This window comes from Diachasmimorpha longicaudata, unplaced genomic scaffold (assembly GCF_034640455.1).
Source record: "Diachasmimorpha longicaudata isolate KC_UGA_2023 unplaced genomic scaffold, iyDiaLong2 ctg00000082.1, whole genome shotgun sequence".
Taxonomy (NCBI): Eukaryota; Metazoa; Arthropoda; class Insecta; order Hymenoptera; family Braconidae; genus Diachasmimorpha; species Diachasmimorpha longicaudata.
Genome location: NW_026973909.1, coordinates 223,305 through 238,881, shown reverse-complemented (window position 1 = coordinate 238,881; position 15,577 = coordinate 223,305). Strand labels below are relative to the sequence as shown.

The 15,577-nt window shown below is 36.2% G+C and overlaps 1 long non-coding RNA gene across 2 annotated transcripts; it reads right to left on the bottom strand.

The window, feature by feature from the left end:
- Window positions 1–621: 621 nt before the first annotated feature.
- LOC135171687 (uncharacterized) lies at window positions 622–3,427 on the bottom strand. 2 transcript variants are annotated; one of them, XR_010300588.1, is made up of 6 exons: window positions 3,368–3,427; window positions 2,699–2,763; window positions 1,790–1,929; window positions 1,525–1,607; window positions 1,148–1,268; window positions 622–802 (listed from the first exon to the last, which is right to left on the bottom strand). It is a non-coding gene; the product is annotated as an uncharacterized LOC135171687 (long non-coding RNA). The 2 variants fall into 2 exon arrangements; XR_010300589.1 differs by having other exon boundaries at window positions 2,699–2,790; window positions 3,368–3,405.
- Window positions 3,428–15,577: the final 12,150 nt, after the last annotated feature.

The following is a 15,577-nucleotide window of genomic DNA, read 5'->3' as shown; positions in this document are numbered from 1 at the left end:
CCTAGACAAAATCTGGCATCATATTCGGTTTCAGCACGTCGAATAACCAAGGAAACTGATGCAACATCGTTTTCTTCGCGACCACAGCTCACGAAAAACTCAATCATAGAAGTTGATATTCGTGTACGATATGATGGCATATAACTTGAGTACACATTGTCGTAGGCCGATGAAACCGCGTGCAATAGCTTCATCTCGTCGAACTACACGAGTGCAATGCGCGAAGTTTGCGTGTGAACGATTTGTCTTCGAGAAAAAGTCGATTATACATATGCGATTTTACGACATCGTGGGAATCACTTTTTTTTGGCTGCACCTAGACAAAATCTGGCATCATATGTCACGTATCCATACGTGTTCTTCTTTAATTATGAGACAATCATCAAAAGAATGATTTATACGATTTATGAAACTAGTTCATGACAGAGTAGTATTAATTTTCAATTATTTTCCACAGTTTAATAAAACAATATATCTAAGAAAAAGAACAAATTTCCGTAACCAAATCTTAAAAATCCTTCTACAAAGTTTTAATCAGCTTGATAAATTCGTTTCAATTGAATAATGATCTTAAAAGACCGAAATTAATTGTTGAAACTCAAAACAGAAGTAATGATCGAATGAACCAACTTTATTTCAATAAAAAAAACAACGATAAATTGAAAGAATAAAAATATGTGCAGCTCACTCGACGATAAATTACATTTTAAAAATACAGGATTAAATACTCCAAAATACTCGTTGCCCTTTTTCTAAAATTGTCCAATCATCCATGTGAAGCTCCTGAGCACCATACATAGAACTGCAAAATAAAATAAACTGACATTTAGGAAATTAAAACACTAAATTTCACTGATTATCATATATAGATTCAAGAGAGTTCGAACTATCTGAACACTTCAATTCCAAGAAACACTACATCTCAATATAACATTTAAAATGAACAAATAGAATCAATAAATTAGAGCCTTAGCAACCCTTGAAAATCGATTTATTATAACCTTAAATTATTCAAGGAAGAAATAACAAATAACATGTAGCAATCAAATATTGAAATTGAAAGCAACTGAAATGAAATGATCCGAAAAACAACACATTAATACTCCAACTCAATAAACTCACATAAGAAATATTGCAATGCACTTACACAATTAAACATAGCAAAACATACAGATCCAACTTCCAAAATTGTCCGCATCTCCAAAGAACACTATACGATTTGCATATTCCATAATCCTTAATCTGTCCACAAAGATTTCCAGGAAAACCTGCAAAACACAATTCAAATAAATATCACACAATTATTCCAAAAACTTTAAACGAGCATGGAAACGGATCGAACATATTTTCAATAGATTCCAAAATATGTCACTGAATCGAATATACGAATAATCAAGAATTCCACGACAGATGAATAGCAAAATTAGTGAAGCAAATATTCTCAATGCTCCAGTAAACTACATATAAAAATTAGACTATTAAATAATTATATAAATATAAACTAAGGACTCTAAAATAACTCACCAAATAGAATTAGATATAATTATAACGAATATACCACTTTTGAAATAGAATAAGTCCTCCACTGGAATGCAATGCAACATAACCTGCAAGGAAAAAAGAATATTAGTAAACAAAATTATTAATCATTACATCAAATCTTCAAACTACACACTAAACAGAAAACAGCATGATAAAATAACAATAATATGGAAAGTACACCTAAGTAAATAAACCCAAGGAAAACAAATAACTTCACTTATCAATAATAATGTAAAATAGTACTCACCATGGGTAACATAACCCCACCTGTCGAAACAATTCTTCGCAGATTCAAATATACTATTATGGCTGGTCCGCATAATGTTGAGCGAGCGACAACCACCTCACTGTCTACACTGCGATTGTTACGCTACCAAGTGGACACACCTATAATCAATTTCAAATTCAAATACATTAATACAAATTCAAGGAAAACACAAAATAATGCCAATAATCAATGTAAAATAATTCAATAAATTAAATAAATTAAATGAATAGAAACAAACAAACACAAAGCAAATTTCAATGATAAATAAATAAATAAAATGAAATGAATTTACTCAGGCAGTTAAGACCTGGGACAAAAATAATTGCAACAAGGATAAATACGATGATGGCTAATTTTGTAATTCGGCCGCAGAAAGCGAATCAAAGAATAAAAGAGATAAGATATAACATAGGAGGGGCGTAACAGTATTTGTCACCTTGACATGGCTAGTTGATTAAATCTAATAATTATCTATGAACAATTACCGGGACGAGCGTAGCCCGACAAATAATACAAATAATACAAAATAACGGGACCAAAAAGGAGCCCACGAATACAATTTAATAATTAGAAAAAAATCAACCTGCAATGCCGAGGCAGGTGAAGAGCCGCGACAACGAGGAAAGTGCCTCCAAAATTATGTCTTACCTTTCGAATTCCAGAGTTCACTCCAAGAGGAAGAATTATAGGAGACTCCAGAACCGTATTTAAAGTTAATGAAAACAATACAATTACAAATAAAATAATCTCACATCAAGAAAAGTATAAACAAAAAGAAAACGATCAACAAACTAATTATTGTTTTCAACAATTAAAATGTAACACTGCATCAAAAGGAAAACTGGAATTAATGTAATGGAAAATGAATAATAATTATAGTGTCCTCACATATTGTAACGATTCGGCGAAGCACACACGAGTGATGCGAAAATACTCCGCAGCCAGAAATGGGCCTGTCGCGCATGCGCAAGGCGGAACAACTGTTAGCAAATTCAAATTACTCGCAGAGTTACAGCAGTTAATCGTCAGACACCGGACAGTTAGTTAATCGTCAGACACCGGACAGTCAGTTAATCGTCAGACACCGGACAGTTCAGTTAATCGTCAGACACCGGACAGTTCAGTCAATCGTTAGACCCGGAGAATCCAGTTAATCGTCAGACACCGGACAGTTTAGTCAATCGTCGGACCTCGGAATAATCAGTTAATCGTCCAACCTCGGAGTAGTCTATTCAATTATTTCAAAAAAAGACAAGTAATAAGCCACCAGGCTTTCTCTGATTTCTCTATTAAAATCCCATTACGAATTTGGCAATTTTTCTATCCGAAGTTGAGAATCGTCATAGTATTTGAACAATTAAAAATTCAATAAATCATACCGATTCAATTAGATTTCCGCGGTGCAGCGAGAACTGACTGTGAACTCCGCGAATTGATCATAATATCTTTATTTGTTTCCGATTAAATATTTTGTAACGAAGAAATCAACAAAACTTGTAAAATAAATTCAGTTACACCAATTTCGTGAAATGAAGTTTAGTGAAACCTAATTGTGACCTCATCTCGAATTCATCTTCATCGTCCTTTCTTTCAATATTATCTGCAGTCCTCCCGGCTAGAGATGGTGTTGAACGGTTTGTCGATGAAGAGAATAAAAATTATTACGGTTTGTGGGTAATTTGGAGAACCGCTTCCCTACACCGGGGGTTCGAAAAATCTCACCTGTTTTCCTTAATAATTTAGAGTCCATCTGTGTTTCCATTTGAGTTGCAACCTCGGCAATTTCCAATGCCTGCATTGAGGCTCTGTGAAGTGACTTGTCGACTTCCCTTTCTAAAATGAACGCAATTTTAATCGTGGGTTTGATAGGCAGAAATATTCGTTAAAAGCGTTTCGATAGTTTTACCGAGATTTCTAATGATAACCAATGGCTTCTTATGGGGCTATTGCCATTTGGAATCCCAGGAGAACTATCGCAACGTTTCACAATATCCTTGCAATTGAGTCATGGTCAGTTTGCTCTGCATCCGACGTGAGAAATCCTTAAAACAAATCATTAAATCGTATCTTTTTCGCCACAACGGATCAGCAGCATCTAAATTAAAACCATCGCATCGGGAGCAGACGATCATCTATTGCTGACAATAGGCTATATTCCAGGACAGATAAAGCTGAAGTCGACCCAACGAACCTCGGCTACGAACGAAATAGGTAAGTCAAAAGAAAACATTTCCATCTAAAACCCGGAGGTCGATTGATTCTCCAAAAACACCATAAAACCCTATGGTCGCGATATTTCAGATCTTACCTTCAGCCTAGTAACGGCAAGTCTTGTGATGGTCGGTTACCGCTCGACGATTATCGCTTTTTCGACTTCCCGACGGATCTAGAGATACCGCCCCAATTGATCAAGTTAGATTCTCCACTTATCAAAGAAATAATTCCACCTATTTTCTGACAATTCCGGAGAATACGTAACAGAAATAACATCAGGGTTCCTTATACTATCCCTACATAAATAATAAAAAAAATTTTTTTTTTTTCTGGTGCTAAGTGTGGGGTTTTTTTTTTCTTACCTTCGTATCTGAGTTCGATTATGCTTGTCTCTACTTTACCTCAAATGGAAATTATGTCTATGCCAATGATATTAAAAGAACGAAACGAAAATGTCTACTCCCAGCTTTCAGAAATAAAATCAAATCATGTTCGGTTATGAAGATTTGACGAAAATGAATAAATTTCTCACTCTCAATTCACTTATCACTCTTACGATATTAATTTTCGACATCAATCATGCTTGAGGCTCCAATAAAATATGAAAATCAGCATTCTAAATTTCCTTTTCATGTGAATCAAGACATAAATCAATAAAATTTATTCCAAAATGTTAGACCCTCAAAATTATTAAACATGAATTTTAGATACCAAATCATCATTTAATTCAGACGAAGATCACACCGTTTCCATTAGAGTCACTTCAATTCTACTTTAAACTAACTATTAAAAACAATCGTTCAAAATGGCAACCACTTCAGAACCTCTTAGACATGAAGATTTATCAGAAGCTCGTGAACTGAATATCCTTCTATCTGAAAAATTGAAATTAATCGAAGAACAAGCACAGATGATAAAGGAATTAAACGAAACAATGAAAGTAATGCGGGAAAACAATACACAGACAAGCGATGCGCCATCGGTAAATGAGTTTGAATCCCCCAATATGAATGATTCGAATTCCCCTACAGTTAATGTCATACTGGATCAACTCTCCCACATCCATAGACAAATTGAAGACCTTAAATCCCATAAAGAGAATCCAATCGATCCAGTCATCCCTGAAAATCATAATTCAACTACTGGATTGAGAATCACTGTAAAAGATGCGCTCGCGTACGTACCAAGATTCGATGGTTATAATATCACCGTGACGCAATTCATGCGCGCTTGCAACCGCGTATGCTCAATGATGAATCGAGCAACTATGCCGACATTCTTAGCATTGCTTCGCCAAAAATTCGAAGGTCGTGCGCGCACTACGTTAGAAAATTTGGAGTATCAACCACCTCAGGAGCTTGAGTCTAAATTGCGTGAGTTTTTTGACCCCTATCGCACTGCAAATCAATTTAAAGCTGCACTTGAAGATGTGACTAAGAAACCGCATGAGCATGTTGTTGATTATATTAACAGAGTCAAAAATTTGTACATTGATGTCATCAATACAGAAAAGCTCGATCGTGGTTTGCTTTCCGATGATGAGGAGTTCAAAATTGAAAAAGATACTATTCAAGCATTTCTCAATGGTCTTCCTCCTTCTGTGCGTATTCAATGTTTAGCCAAACCTCATACGACCCTCGAAGAAACTTTTAAAAATGCAATTGAAGTCTATAAAATACACGAACGAGATTCAGGCAGATTTTTCGAACGCGAAAATTTTGTGGGATTCACTCGATTTAAAAAACAACGCAAAAATAACAATGAGCCCACGCAGTCAAACATTAATACTGTTAACTCTCCTCAACCATCGAATGGAAATCTCAATAAGGGGACCCCAATGATGAGTGGAAATACCTTTCAAAATCCCAGTGATCAAAGAAATTTTCATCAAAACAGTTATCGCATTAACTATCCGAGAAATCAAAATCGTTACGATCATCGCTACCAGTGGAGCAACGGAAAGAATTACGCTATCCGTACTCATAATAATCCTGAGAACGATCGAGATACGGGAAATAACGTTGGAATTTCAAGAAATTTCGAGAACTTTCAATCTCAATATATCCCTGGCTCATTTTGTGAATTATGCCGTATCCCAGGCCACACGTTGTCCAATTGCAGGAAATTAGCCTATATGAATCGTCAAAAGGAATCTCAGTCAAAAAACGAGCATCTCCCCGATCAGATTATCGGCGGGCCTGCGGGGAGCCAAACCAACAGATCACCGTCGTCCAATCTCATAATCTCACATCCCTCACAAACACCTTTGGCAGGGCCTTCCAAATCACTAACCACGAATCCGACCAATTAACAAAATCATCTAACAACAAAATTAATTCCCCCGTACCCGACTCCTCTCACTCAGAAAATCTCTGTCAATTGACTCACACAACTCCTAATGCAACTAATGACGACGAAATCAATAATTCCAAATATTTATCAAAATTATCAGAACATGAAATTCTTACTATCAAACGTGAACGTGAACTAAATATACAAAAACAACACGAGGAACTTCGAGCTCTGTGGGAACAAAAACCTTCTCCTTTGCGGAAAGGATTTGGTTATAACAATAACTCAGTCTTTCGATCAACTAAAAATATAGAATTTATTAAAAGTAATGACGAGGTGCTGAACGGTCATCCAGATCCGGACGATAATAATCAACGCGACGGCTCTGTCATTGCAGCACAGACAATATTACAGTTAAACAAAGATGAAAATAGTCAAATACCTATAGAATCAAAAAGGTTTCCCCCTCAGGGAACGGAAAATAAAGACAAAAGTTCAAACAATTTAATAGAAACCACTTCGTCAAAAAACCATTCCATTAATGAGATAGAAACACATAATGAATCTACTATTCCTACAGGTGTCCACACCCGTGTCAAACTCCCCAAAAGTCCCCAAAGCCAATCCGAAATAAAATCGCCATATGCACGTATTGCACACATGCGCATCAAAACAACGAGAATCGCTTCTGTGACAGTTGACTCTTTTCAATTAAAACTGCCGACTATTATGATGATTGATAGCGGTGCAGAAGTTAATTTAATTAAAATTGGAGCGCTTGAATTGCATGCCCCTATGAACATCGAGGGAATAATCGATTTGCGAGGAATTACTGATAATATCATTCGTACTATTGGAACTGCCACTGTTAATATTCATAGCCATATGGTAAAATTTCATGTTGTTAACAATCACTTTCCCATTGCACAGGCCGGAATTATCGGTGCCGAATTTTTTCACGAATTCAAAGCCACACTATCCTATGAACACCGAACGTTCTCTTTTTCTGATATTATAATGGAAATAACCTATGATGATTGTCAAATAATTCCTAAAAATTCTTCTTGTGCATTTGTAGTAAAATTAACGAAAGATTCACCCGATGTAGGTCTCATACCCGATCTTTACATTACAGACAAAATCTCTCTGATAGGAAGTCCCGAATTAAATATACAAGGAGAGGCTTTTGTGAAAGCAATCAACCATTGCAACGAAGATCTGAGAATTACCACGCCAGTCATTAAAATGGGACAATGTTGTTGGTTAACAGGTCAAAGGGAAGGGGATGCACAGGAGAGTCCTGACTACCCAGAAGACAATTATCCCTCTGAAAATTCCGATTCAAATGTCCAAAAACTCAATTATCTCAGCCAAAAACCTAATTGGTTTGCCCCGTGTATACCCAGTAGTCCTATCTCTATAAATAGAGTTTCTCAAGAAAACCTCACCCCAGATCGTGCAAATATAATCAAATCTCTCATTCATCTTGATCACTTATCCGAAACTGAAAAATCCACTATTGATGCAATGATCGAATCCAATCAGGACCTCTTTATAATAAAAGGAGAAAGCCTTGGAGCTACAAATGTTATTTTTCACCACATAAGCACAACAGATGATCTCCCAATTACTAAGAAACAATATCCCTTGCCTCCCGTTCACAGAGAAGAAATAATTAAACAATGCGAGGAATTATTAAATAAAGGAATTATTCGCCCGTCAGAATCTCCTTATTCTTCACCACTTTGGGTTGTTCCAAAAAAGGACGACTCTGAAGGTAACAAAAGATGTAGAATGGTAATCGATTATCGTGCCCTGAACGACAAAACAATCGGAGACGCATACCCTCTGCCCAACATCTGTGAAATTCTAGACCAACTTGGCAATGCTCGCTACTTTTCGAGCTTTGATCTTGCCAGTGGTTTTCATCAAATACCCATTCATCCCGACGATATCCATAAGACCGCTTTTCGAGCACCCTTCGCTCACTATGAATTCACACGAATGCCATTCGGCCTCCGAAACGCCCCGCCGACATTCCAAAGAATGATGGACAAAGTTTTGCTTGGATTGCAAGGAAAGGAATTATTTGTCTATATGGATGATATTGTCATTTATTCTCAGACACTCGCAGAACACGTTGAAAAATTCAACCGCATGAGTGAACGTTTACGTAAAGCTGGCCTTCAATTAGAACCCGACAAGTGTCATTTCTTGAAGAAGACACTCACTTATCTAGGACACGTTATTTCACTTGATGGAGTCCGTCCAGACCCCAAAAAATTAACTGCTGTCAAAGATTTTCCTAGACCCACAACACAAAAGAATATTCGACAATTTCTCGGTCTCACCGGTTATTACCGCAGATTCATTCCGAATTATGCGAAAATTTCGAAACCACTCACTAACCTCCTGAGAAAAGATACCAAATTCAATTGGACAGAGGACGAAACAGAAGCATTCTGCAGTTTGAGAGACTCTCTGTGCAAAGCACCCATTTTACAATATCCAGATTTTACTAAAGAGTTTATCATTACAACTGACGCCTGCAAATATGGTATTGGTGCGATTCTCAGCCAAGGAGACATCGGTAAGGACCTCCCTATAGCTTATATTTCAAGACTTCTAAATAAGGCTGAACGAAACTACTCAACCATAGAAAAAGAAATGCTTGCGATAGTCTATGCCGCGAATCATTTTCGTCCATATGTTTATGGTAGGAAATTCACTCTAGTCACAGACCATAGGCCCCTGACATGGCTCGGTTCGGTTTCCTCCCCAAATTCACGAATTGTCAGATGGAGACTCAATATGCAAGATTTTCATTATAGAATTGTGTATAAACCAGGCCTCATTAATGCAAATGCCGATGCACTGTCACGAAATATTCCTCCTCAGATCCATGACGGAAAATCCAATCAAGATAAAATACATACAATCGACATAAAGAGACTTTTCATGATTAACACTGATTCTTCATCTGACGAGTCAATTTTTTCAGGTCCCCTCAAACGAAAAAAGAAGAATTCTAAACATAGGCAAAAAAAGAAAATTAGAGTAACTAGTGATTCTAGCAACGGAAGCGACGTAGACAAAATTATAGTATCATATTCTAAAAGTCCAGAGATTGCGAATAAAGAAACAGTAACTGCGAATGCATCTGATCTGTCTGAAGTCAGCTCTGCGAACGGATCCGAAGACGTAGCAAATGATAACAGACACGATCAGATGTCGGATGTAGCCAACTCAGCAGCGAGAGTCAAATAATTAAAGATCATATTTTTGATTCACACAACAGTAATCAGAACCCAATGAATTCAACAAACACAAGTGTAACGGAAAGAGATGATGCAGACGTTAGCCGTAATCAGAATCCCTTGTCAGGCATAGAATCATCTAACGACACTATCGAACTTATCGGTGACGATCTATTCGATAACGGAGCTTTAAATTACCATAATTTCTCCAATATTATGGATGAATTCTTAACATCAACATCTGCAGGTATCCGAGAAAATACTGAATCCAATCCGCGTAACAATCGTTTCATAAACAATCAGGAAAATGATCAATTAATTAATTCTCAGACTGACCAATCTAGTGCTTCTAGTGACGAGATTTTTCCTCAACCGAAGGTCCCTTTTCAGAACTTGAATGAAAGAAGGAAGGAACGGTATCCTCCTAATACGCGAATAATTTCTGAACAGGTCCTTGAATGTCGAGATAATTTAAGTATACGTCAGGATAATTGTTTAATTTTCACAACAACTAGAGGTGAACCATGTGATAATGGAGCAACAGAATTAATACACAAAATCAATTTCCCAATAGACAATATTACTTTAGAACGCGTTAAAGTTATACCGTACGCAAAGAAACATGTTCTTATAGTGCCCGTAAAAACTCGCGAATCTGATTCCATAATTGAAGAAAATATATACGATGGTATAGCATCAGTTTATAATGCAATTATCGATTTAGATTTACAATCGATTAGTGTAGCAAAAACCGAATTTTTTGACGACATCCCGTGGAATACGGTAGAACAAATGTTAATAAACACATTTATGGGAATACGGATAAAAATATTCGTTTGCACTCAAGAAGTAACGATTCCAAACGAACAAGATAGACAGGAAATATTGTTAGAATATCACGCCAGCGCCATTAATGGTCACAAAGGGACAACAAAAACTTTCAATAGACTTAGACAAAATTATTATTGGCCAAATATGAGACAAGACGTCATCAACCTCATTCATAACTGTCGTCAATGCCAACTGAAGAAATTAGTTAGAGTCAAAACTAAACAACCAATGATTATCACGGATACTCCAAAATCATCATTTGATAAAGTTGCAATGGACATGGTCGGTCCTCTCAAAAAAACACAAAAAAATAACGTTTATATCTTAACAATTCAAGACCTTTTAACGAAATATTCTCTAGCCATTCCAATAAAAAGTGGAAACTCTAGTGAAATAGCCACAGCTATCGTGAAAAATTTTATTTGTTATTTTGGAGCGCCAAAAGCCATGCTTACTGATCAAGGCTCCAATTTTCTATCAAGCCTCATGAAGAATATAGCAAAAAAATTTAGAATCACACAATATCACACGACAACCTATCGACCTCAAAGCAACGGATCACTAGAGAGGTCTCATCATGTCCTTACTGAATATTTGAAACAATACGCCAATGTCCACACTGATTGGGACGAGCTGTGTGAATTAGCATCTTTTGCTTACAATACTAGTGTACATGAAGGTACTGGATACACGCCTTACCAACTGGTGTTTGGAAAATTGGCGAGATTACCATCTAGTAGAGCCATTAATGAACCTCTCGATCCGACTTACGGTGATTACCTACATGAGCTTTTTACTCGCATAACTGATCTTCAGCATCATGCCAGTCAAAACCTCCATAATGCTAAATTACGATCAAAACAATATTATGAGAGAAAAACTAATCCTCAAAATTTTCGGGTTGGTAACAGAGTATTTTTATTAAAAGAACCCAATAAAAGAAAAATGGGAGACCAATATGAAGGTCCATTTGAAGTATTAGAAATTCTAGAAAATGATAATGCAATAATTGATGTTAATGGAACCACGAAAAAGGTCCATTTTAATAAACTAAGAATCTCACAAATGCAAATCGCTCATATCAAAACATAGATTATAATGTTATTGATTAGTAGAAGAATTCGTTATTAAGATTAGTTATAAATCTTTATACATAATTACCCGACACAAAGAAAATGCCACCGACAACTGTTCTAGGATGGCACGAGTTGCAGCAACAATAATTTTTCTCATTATATGTGAAAATCTGAGGGTTATTGAAGGACTCATAGGCTACGACTGCAGTGGGTCTACACTAAACCTTACATCTTACTCCTTATTACACGTTGAAGAATGCAATGTTCCCTTCTTGGATCCTAACTCAACTACAATAAATATCGAGCTAATGCAATTAAACAAATACGAACACATCGAAATCAACGAATGCAGAGTACAAATAGAACGCACAATCCATCATTCTGGAATGTTTTCGCACGTCTCTATAGTACAAAATTATCATCGAGAATATTTCGTCGAATTAGATCAACACGAATGTGAACGCCTTCACCATTCCAACTCGCTGGCAGTTTCTCATAACATATTCATCGATAATTTGGTGAGAAACGCACTGAATAGTAGACCTATTACTTTAGCTGGTAGGACATCTACTACAGGTAGCTGTAAAGGAACTCAGTATAGTGATCCATTTGGTACATGGGACGACGTTATCGTCAACGCTCTCGTCAGAATTTTCTACACTTCCTATACATCCACAATTGAACTTCAAACCAATAAGGTAGCCTTGAACTCCGGAGCCAAATGTGATTTCTTATCAGGATCGTGCATGGATTCTACAGGAACTCAAGCCTTCTGGTCAGTAAAACCGAAGAAGGACTGCAAATTTGATGAATATACCGCTCTATACCGCGGCCCAGCAACCAGAATTGAAGCTACTGCTAATGAACCTCCAACTTATATTGTCACTACCGAGGATTTCACCTTCTCCCTAGAACAGAGAGCAAGAGTATCAACATGCGGATATATTTTAATTCAAACAGAAATACCGAAACTTTTCATAATAGAATCAGTCATAGGAACGACATTCCCAACTAATAGAATTATAGAAACGGAAAATGTCGACCTCATTCAATATGTCAATGCAAAAATTGTACATATCGAATATCATATACGTAAACAGATCAAGAAATTGTACCACCACATCCGCCTTAATGAATGTGAAACTAAGAGAACAACACTGATGAATTCTCTTGCCCTAGCAACCCTTACACCAGATATGTTTGCATATAATTTAATGAAAGGCCCTGGATATCATGCAATCCCTACAGGCGAACAAGTCACAATTATAAAATGTACAGCAGTACCTATCAAAATTCGGAAAACGGACGAATGCACACTCGAAATTCCCGTGTCTTATAATAATGAAAGCTATTTCTTAAATGGAATCTCACGAATGTTAATCAGGAAAGGTACAGCAATTGATTGTCATTCAGCAATACCCACCGTATTTTTTTTAGACGAAAACTGGTACACACTAAACCCAGACTTGATGAAAGCTCCTACACCGTTGATTCTTAATCCCCTGAAACCAATTGATTGGGAATATGAGAAGCTTCAAAATCTCGGAACATCGGGAATTTATAACGAACAAGATATGGAGAAACTCCGCGACAGACTATTAACAAAAGCTGAAACCCCTGTAGTAGTTAGCAATATGGCACGTGCTGCCAGTGGAAATCAACTTCCCACTGGATCAATATCGATGAGACATCTATTAGATCGGGAAATGCTAGAAGAAATCACAGAATCAGCAGTTCAAAAAGCCTGGAACAGCCTTAAAATTTTCGGAAATACAGTATCAATTGTTATAGGGATTATCACAATTATTCAAATAATAATTGGATTGACAAATCTTATTATTCATGGTTTTACCTTACATGACGCCTTTGGTTGGAGTCTCCAGCTCGCAGGCGCTTGTTGCGTGTCTATCACTCATCTACTTTTGTGCAAACCTCGTAGAGAGAATATAAACATTCAGCAGGACAATGAACCAATGTACACTGCCATGAAATCATTCAGGAAAATTCCAGATTCAGAACCACCCGTATCAGTTGTGATAAATGAACCTACAACATCAAAAGAAGCCGTTATTGACCATGAATTGCTCTCTAAAGCTAGAAATACGCTAAGAAATTTATAAAACCAATTTCTCTGCTTCTGCTTCATTTCATACCCAAACTGAGTGTGTTGAATGACAAATTAAACGAGATAGATTGCTTGATGTCTGATATCAAATATGGATAAAACAAAAAATTGAATATCTTGCATGTTTCAACTGTCCTGGTCCCATTTACCCTCCTGAATAACTGGCAATTGACCTCACAAATCATTAACAGAATCAACATCAACAACAAACAGCATCAGTATCAGCATCATCAACAGTATCTACGATGAACACTCGATCGGCCGATATTTGCGAGAAGATTCGGCACATGCAGACGACTATTAGCAAGATGCAAGCTGCTACTGATCAGATGAACAACACGATGCATAGGTTATCCTCATACCGAAGTACCACAGATTCAAAAATCCTCATGGAAAAAACGATGCGAAATCTGCGGTTCCACATGATCTTCCTCGGAACTCTCCATGAAGAGCTACAAACAGAAATTACAAATTAAATCGGAAATTTTCAAGAATCAAAATATAAAAACCACAATAAAAGCTGAAAGTCAAGTATTCTCTCAAGTATTCACAAAAAAAAAAAAAAAATCTGTCTCAATATACATATTATCCTACTATTAAAAATACCTCACTTAAGATCACTCAAAATTAAAAATACCGAATTAAACGAAACATATGTAAACTTATCAATGGAAGTTATTTGAAAAATATATATCTATATACGACAACAGAATAATGAGTCGAGTTTACTTACATCAATGCACTGCTTGCTCATATTCATCATTAGATATATACTTCACCTTCAATATAAGAAAAATCTGCACTTAAGACATCGAAGACAAAAAGCAACCTGGCAGAACGAGGACCCCATCGTACACTCAGAAGGAACCTATAGAGTCCTTCAATTCCCTCTAGAATCTGCAGCCGCAAGAACAGCGATAAATCCTGTAATTTATGAAATTAATATCAATTTAAAATGTTTGAAAGGAAATAGTACGAATACAAAACAATTTCCGCAAAGAAAATAATCTTCACCCAAAACTACACTAATCCATTAAAAAAATATTACGATAAAAACAAAATAATGGTAATAATAATCTATATGTACATTATAATGGTACAATAAGAACTATTCACTGTAAGGTACTAATACTAATAATTAATATATCGATAGGCAAAAAAGGAACGAAATGGATTGCGCATGATAAGATAATATTCTCCCGCTTTCACTAAAAATAAAACAAAAAAAAAAAAAAAAAAAAACGACAAAAATAGATAGATAGATACTGGAGCATTGGCAATAAAGCTGATTGTAAAGATTTCCGAATTAGAAACAAAATCAGGAATGAAGATTCATACTTTTTAAAACTATCTCTATCAGATGATCATATCTACCAATCGAGTAATACTAATATTTCAAAATCTCCAGAACAAAAAATGCTAATTAATATTGAAAAGCATGGAGAACAATTAGTTCTGAATTCTCACTAAATCTTTTCTGCACAAATACCACACAAGTATATAAATGGACAAGTACGATAGTCGCAACCGATGAACAATTAGGATATACAAAAATTAATTAAGAATATATAACAGCAAAATGAGACTAACCCAAGAACAGATTTTGACTCAATGCACTGCATCCTCACAGAGATCCCCTTACCACTTCCAATACCTTGGCGACTTATCACACGTGTACACAAAACATCCACCCCGCATCCAGTGACAGCGCCTACAAATGAGTGAGTCGATCAGAGTCCTCACTCACAGCAGGTTGTGCTCCCATATAGATCTGTTACAAAAAAAAAAAAAAAACCAAAAACGCAATTAAACAAACAACGAAGAAAAAGAAAATAATAAAAACTTGGTGTCAAAATTGGTGCAATAAAAAAAAAGCAAATTAGTGAAGTAAAATAACAACAAACAATTGACTGGTAAACTAGCAAAAGAAACGAAAATGCCATTCCCCCTTCAACCTCAACTGGCAACCACG